Source organism: Procambarus clarkii, chromosome 19, assembly GCF_040958095.1.
Source record: "Procambarus clarkii isolate CNS0578487 chromosome 19, FALCON_Pclarkii_2.0, whole genome shotgun sequence".
NCBI classification, from domain to species: domain Eukaryota; kingdom Metazoa; phylum Arthropoda; class Malacostraca; order Decapoda; family Cambaridae; genus Procambarus; species Procambarus clarkii.
Window position 1 is genome coordinate 2,920,487 of NC_091168.1, and position 7,640 is coordinate 2,928,126.

General features: G+C 38.9%; 1 long non-coding RNA gene across 1 annotated transcript; it reads right to left on the reverse strand.

The window, feature by feature from the left end:
• Positions 1 to 1,421: 1,421 nt before the first annotated feature.
• Positions 1,422 to 6,910, reverse strand: LOC138366493 (uncharacterized). The gene is made up of 2 exons (XR_011229135.1): positions 6,587 to 6,910; positions 1,422 to 1,729 (listed from the first exon to the last, which is right to left on the reverse strand). It is a non-coding gene; the product is annotated as an uncharacterized lncRNA (long non-coding RNA).
• Between the last annotated feature and the right edge of the window lie 730 nt (positions 6,911 to 7,640).

The window sequence follows — 7,640 nt, forward strand, 5'->3', positions numbered from 1 at the left end:
TTGTGTCGCGTGTAATTGGTATTTCTCTTAATTCATTCTCCTTACCTCCGACAAACATTTGTGTTGGTGATGGGATGTCATTCAAGCTTTCTAGTGTGAACACTGATGTTAGGTATTCATTGAGAGTGTTTGCCGCCCTTTTATCATACAACTTAAAATTGTTAGTCTCATCTTTTATGGGTCCTACGGAGTCAGTTCTTTGTTTGGGTTTTACTTCGTATATATTTGCCCGAAACGCTATGCGTATTAGTGGCTTTAGGTATTGTATTTTAAATTTTAAAATTTGGCCCCGAGGAGCCAGTTTATTGGGAGTACTTAGCTGTATCATTAGCAAGGTAATTAACTATAGTTTGCTGTGCTCCGTCCTTTAACAAATCCATTGACCCCTCCCCTAACCTGCCTATTTTGTGCAATAGTCGGTTTAGGATGATCCTTTCAAGCATCTTCCAAGTGCATTACATGAGACTGATAGGTCTGTAATTGCCAGGGTCATTGGGTTTCGGTATTGGGACCATTATTGCATGTTTCCATTGTGTGGGCAACACTCCACATAGGAATGACTTGTTAAACAGGTGGAGTAGTGGATTGACAGACACTTCACACAGTGCATTGAGTATGTCGTAGGTGACGCCATCTTCACCAGGTGCTGTACTTTTACCATTTTCATAGCCCCCTTTACTTCCTTGGCTGTAATTGGTTCCCCATACTCGTCATCACTAGATTGTGCTCTTTTTATCCTAATCCTTCTGTCATAATGTCGGAGGAGCTGTTCCCTGCTTACTTCTGCAGGGAGGGAGGAGGATGATGCTGCATCACTCCACTTGTGAATTAGTTCTTCAGCCTTACCCTGGGGGTCGTTGTGAGCCGCAGGCCGGGCTCTGCTCTCCTTAGCCACCTTAATTTTTGCCCACACTTGTCTTGCAGACGTTTCTCTTCCAATAGAGCTAGTGAACTCTAGTCATTGTCTTTCCCTTTGTAACTCATCTGCAATGTATGTACCTTTACCTGAATAAAAAATCTAAATCTAATCTATATGCTTAGATATATGCAAATGCGAGTAATAGAGCGAAACCTTTAAAATACTGAACAATTTGGAGGATATTGATTCATACAATTTCTTCAAAAGGTCAGATGTAACACGAACAAAGAGCAAAGGTTTCAAGCTCAACAAGCCACAGTGTAGGAGTGACAACAAATGCTTTTTAACCCATATGATTATGATCATGGCAATAAGGTTTCTAAAACAGTAGGCATTCTTCCAAAGTCAGACACTGTACTATGTTCCTCGCCCTAACCTAGTCACTCAGTATTATTCACTCATTTATCTATGTCTTGTCTATTTATGTCTTAAAGGTTACAAGACGTACATTAGTCAATACAATTGGTGCTTAAAATGTTAAGGATCTCTTGTGAAACACGGGTATTAATAAAAAAATTTATTATGTAAAATAAATAAAAAAGGCCCAAGGGCCATGAAGTAACAAGAATGCAAGGCTGGCACAAGCTGGCGTAAGTAGAGAAGACGGAAGATTCTTCATATTAAAAGACCCTGCTTCTCCAAGATGGCAGTCACACTCTGCTTGCCCTGGACAATCACCATATGGAGAAGGACTGTTTACTGTGAAGGGAAGTCCACAAATGCAATGCCAGCATGAGTCAGTCTTGAAGGGTAAACGATGATGGCACCCTCACAGTAACACAAAACCCGAGCAAGCCCAGTGAGGAAGACCTGTTGATGGGAAAGGAGGAGAATTTTTAGTCACAACAAAATCCACATAGAAACAAAGGAGAGAAAAAAAAATAAAGTGGATGTCTTCTTTTTGTATAGACATAATAAATATTGCCATTTGGCTATGTATTTATATGATATATAATAGAATACAGCATAAAACAAAATAAGAGGGGTGGTAGGAGAAGAAAAGATTAGTGTTCAGTGAGAATCCACAAGGTCTTCTCTGAATACTCTTTATTTTCTTCAAGGCTGTGGGTCCCTACAATTGCACCAGAGGTGGTACACACCCCTATTTTTATTTAAACAGGTGAGTAAAAATAGGTGAGTACACACACGGTGTTAGCAAACTTAGCCTCCAAACACACACACACACATGGTATCAGCAAGCTTAGCCTCCAAACACACACACACACATGGTATCAGCAAGCTTAGCCTCCAAACACACACACACACATGGTATCAGCAAGCTTAGCCTCCAAACACACACACACACACATGGTATCAGCAAGCTTAGCCTCCAAACACACACACACATGGTATCAGCAAGCTTAGCCTCCAAACACACACATGGTGTCAGCAAGCTTAACCTCCAAACACACACACACACATGGTATCAGCAAGCTTAGCCTCCAAACACACACACACATGGTATCAGCAAGCTTAGCCTCCAAACACACACACACACATGGTATCAGCAAGCTTAGCCTCCAAACACACACACACACATGGTATCAGCAAGCTTAGCCTCCAAACACACACACACATGGTATCAGCAAGCTTAGCCTCCAAACATACACACACATGGTATCAGCAAGCTTAGCCTCCAAACACACACACACACATGGTATCAGCAAGCTTAGCCTCCAAACACACACATGGTATCAGCAAGCTTAGCCTCTAAACACACACACACACACACACACAAACGGTATCAGCAAGCTTAGCCTCCAAACACACACACACACACACACATGGTATCAGCAAGCTTAGCCTCCAAACACACACACACATGGTATCAGCAAGCTTAGCCTCCTAACACACACACACAGAAAATGGGGACATTGAAACAGTTGATAAACTTGATTTCAAGAGAGAGAGGTCACTATGGGGAACTTCAAATTTTTTTTAATAAGTAATTAGGCAGACTTGTTGCTAGACAGGGAAGTAAATTAAATGTATGCCAAATTTTGCAAAATATACAATGAAGGCACACAAACATTCATACCAAAACAGAGATGCAGGGCCAGAAAACAGGATTGGTTCAACAGAAATTGAGAGAGGGCCACAGACCAAAAGACACAAATATGGAATGAAAGACATTGAAAAACTACAAGCAGATGTCAACAAAGTTTTCGATTGGGCAGCAGAAAATAACATGATGTTTAACAGTGATAAATTTCAGGTATGGCAAAAATGAAGATCTGAAACATAATACAGGGTACAAAACACAATCGAATCTTCCCATAGTAGAAAAACAGCATGTCAAGGATTTGGGAATAATGATGTCCGACGATCTAATGTTTAGGGAGCATAACCAAGCAAATATTGCGTCAGCCAGAAAAATGATAGGATGGATTACGAGAACTTTCAAATCCAGGGATCCCATCACAATGGTTGTACTCTTCAAGTCACTTATGTTGTCCCGTCTCGAGTACTGCTCAGTATTCACTTCCCCCTTCAGAGCAGGAGAGATTGCTGAAATAGAGGGAATACAGAGAACATATACGGCACGCATAGACGAGATAAAACACCTAAATTATTGGGATCGTCTCAAAGCTCTCCAAATGTACTCTCTAGAAAGGAGAGGAGAGAGATACCAAATAATATACACATGGAAGATACTGGAGGGCCAGGTCCCAAATCTACACAGTAAAATAACAACGTACTGGAGTGAACGATATGGAAAAAAATGCAAGATTGAACCAGTGAAGAGCAGAGGTGCCACAGGCACAATCAGAGAGCACTGTATAAACATCAGAGGTCCGCGGTTGTTCAACGTCCTCCCAGCGACTATAAGAAATATTGCCGGAACAACCGTGGACATCTTCAGGAGAGAACTGGACTGTTTTCTAAGAGAAGTTCCGGATCAGCCGGGCTGTGGTGGGTATGTGGCCCTGCGGGCCGCTCCAAGCAACAGCCTGGTGGACCAAACTCTCACAAGGCGAGCCTGGCCTCGGGCCGGGCTTGGGGAGTAGAAGAGCAGAACCCCATCAAGCAGGTATCAACATAGAAAGAAGCCAAACCCCCAATCATACCAGCGATACAAAGATGCGAGAAACAACTATACAGCAGTAAGGGGAGAGGCAGAAAGAAATTTTTAAAAAGGGATAATGGATAAATGTAAAACAGAACTGGGCCTATTCTACAAATTCATAAACAACAAATTGCAGGTAAAGGATAATATCCAGAGGTTGAAAATAGGAAACAGATTCACAGAAAATGATAATGCAATGTGTGAAACATTAAACCAAAAGTTCCAAAGTGTGTTTATACAAAATGAAATCTTAAGAGAACCAGACACAATAAGAATTTCTGAGAACATCATAGAGCGTATAGAGGTGTCTAGAGATGAAGTGGAAAATATGCTAAAGTAGCTAAGTAAGAACAAAGCAGTTGGTCCAGATGGAGTTTCACCATGGGTTCTGAGAGAATGTGCATCTGAGCTCAGCCTTCCACTTCACCTGATCTTTCAGGCATCCCTGTGTACAGGAGTCATAGCAAACATGTGGAAAAAGGCTAACACAGTTCCAATCTACAAAAGTGGCAACAGGGAAGACCCCACCCCTCTCAGTTATAGACCTGAATCATTGACAAGTGTAACAGTGAAAAGATTGAAAAAAAAATAATAAAAACTAAATGGGTAGAACACCTGGAGAGAAATTATATAATATCACACAGACAGTATTGTTTTCGATCTGGAAGATCCTGTGTATCGAATGTACTCAGTTTCTATGATTGAGCCACAGAGATTTTAAAGGAAAAAGGTAGTTGGGTCGACTGCATCTATCTAGACATAAAAAAGGCTTTCGACAGAGTTCCACATAAGAGGTTGTTCTGGAAACTAGAAAATTTTGGATGGGTGACAGGTAAGCTTCTAACATGGATGAAAAATTTTCTGACTGATAGAAAAATGAGGGCAGTAATCAGAGGCAATCGGACTGGAGAAGTGTCACAAGTGGAGTACCACAGTACATGCACCAGAAATGTTTTTTTTTTTTTTTTTTTTTTTTTTTTTTTTTTTTTTTTAAGATATATACAAGAGTTGTTACATTCTTGTACAGCCACTAGTACGCGTAGCGTTTCGGGCAAGTCCTTAATCCTATGGTGCCTGGAATGCGATCCCCTGCCGCGAAGAATCGTTTTTTCATCCAAGTACACATTTTACTGTTGCGTTAAACAGAGGCTACAGTTAAGGAATTGCGCCCAGTAAATCCTCCCCGGCCAGGATACGAACCCATGACATAGCGCTCGCGGAACGCCAGGCGAGTGTCTTACCACTACACCACGGAGACTAAAGATTGTCTACATAAATGATCTACCAGTTGGAATACAGAATTATATAAACATGTTTGCTGATGATGCTAAGATAATGGGATGGATAAAAAATTTAGATGATTGTCATGCCCTTCAAGAAAACCTGGACAAAATAAATATATGGAGCACCACTTGGCAAATGAAATTTAATGTGAATAAATGCCATGTTATGGATGTGGAATAGAACATAGATCCCACACAACCTACAAATTATGTGAGAAATCTTTATATAATTCTGATAAAAGAAAGAGGTCTAGGGTTGATTCTAGATAGAAAACTATCACTTGAGGCCCACATAAAGAACGTTGTGTGAGGAGCCTATGCCACGCTTTCTAACTTCAGAATTTCGTTTAAATACATGGATGGCGAAATACTAAAGAAATTGTTCACGAGTTTTGTTCGGCCAAGGCTAGAATATGCAGCGGTTGTGTGGTGCCCATATCTTAAGAAGCACATCAACAAACTGGAAAAGGTGCAAAGACATGCTACTAAGTGGCTCCCAGAACTAAAGGGCAAGAGCTATGTGGAGAGGTCAGAGGCATTATATATGCCAAAACTAGAAGACAACAAAAAGAGGTGATAAAATCACTATGTACAAAATAGTAACAGGAATTGATAAAATCGATAGGGAAGATTTCCCAAGACCTGGAACTTCAAGAACAAAAGGTCATAGATTTAAACTAACTAAACAAAGATGCCAAAGAAATATACAAAAATTTCCTTTCGCATACAGAGTGGTACACGGTTGGAACAAGTTAAGTGAGAAGGTGGTGGCGGCCAAGACCGTCAGTAGTTTCAAAGCATTATGTGACAAAGAGTGCTGGGTAGACGGGACACCACGAGCGTAGCTCTAATCCTGTAACTACACTTAGGTAATTACATATGGTGTCAGCAAGCTTACCATCGAAACACACACAAACAGCCTGCCTATTATTCAAGGCCTTCTCTGAGTACTCTTTATTTTCTTCTCTGAGGCTATGGGTCCCTAATCTTGCACCAGAGGTGGTACAACTTTTAAGTTTATAACTACTGCACTGAGCACCTGATTTTGGCAAAGACTTCTTAGTGCAATTGTCAAGGACATAGTTCTGGTATTTTTTTGTTTATAAATATTCAGGTATAGTTAATGTCAAAATGTTTCAAAACTCAACAATTTATATTTCAAAACAAAAAAAGTAATGAAAACATTACAAAACATTAAAATATAGCCTAATTAATTAATTAATAAAATAGCACAACTCTCAGAATGTCTAAAGGTGCTTTGAGCAATGAAGTAGTTAATTTTATATATATAATATTATATATATAATATATATTTACCTGTGACTACTGCTTAGCAAAAATTTGATCTCTGTGAAAATTGGTCTCGTCATTGCTAGGAGATATTTTAAGACCATGATTTGCTGTGGATGGCACTGTAGTCTTCAAGTCATCAATCTAAAAATAGAGGTAATCTTTTAAAATGTAAATTTTGTATAAAAAAAATGCAAAAATAAATTGCAAGAATAATATGAAGTTATTATACAATTTTTTTTTAATTATTTAAATATTTGTGAGACATTATTAAGAAATGTATGAAGTACAGATTCTCTAAGACCTGATATGTATCTGCTTATGTTCCACCACATTACATTCAGGGCTGAAGAGAAAACACAGCCAGTAAGGTAATGATCACTTAGGATGGACTGGGATGCTACATGTAGGTTTGGGCTAAGCTGCGTGAGGCTAGGATTCCCAGCCTGCCTTGTCTAGGCTGGGTTCGGCTAGGCAACACTAGGAAGGAGTTAACAAATCTCTGGAGTGCCTTACTTTTCCTGATATCCTTAAAAAAGCAAGAATGATGCCATTTTATAAAGGAGGCGAGACAGCAGACATAAACAATTAAAGAAAAATATCAAATCTACTTATACTTTTAAAAATATTTGATTTTTTTTTTTACAAACATTTCTTCCTACTTTGTAAAATTCAACATGAATACAAACACACACACACATCCCTAGGAAGCAGCACATGTCTAACTCCCAGGTACTTATTTACTGTTAGGTGAACCAGATATAGAGAATAACCACAAAATGCTATCTTTATAAGAACTATCTTGTAAAGCCACTAGTACACGCAGCATTTCAGGCAGGATATATAAAATAAATATATATATATATATATATATATATATATATATATATATATATATATATATATATATATATATATATATATATATATATATATATATATATATATATATGTCGTACCTAATAGCCAGAACGCACTTCTCAGCCTAATATGCAAGGCCCGATTTGCCTAATAAGCCAAGTTTTCATGAATTAATTGTTTTTCGGCTACCTAACCTACCTAACCTAACCTAACCTAACTT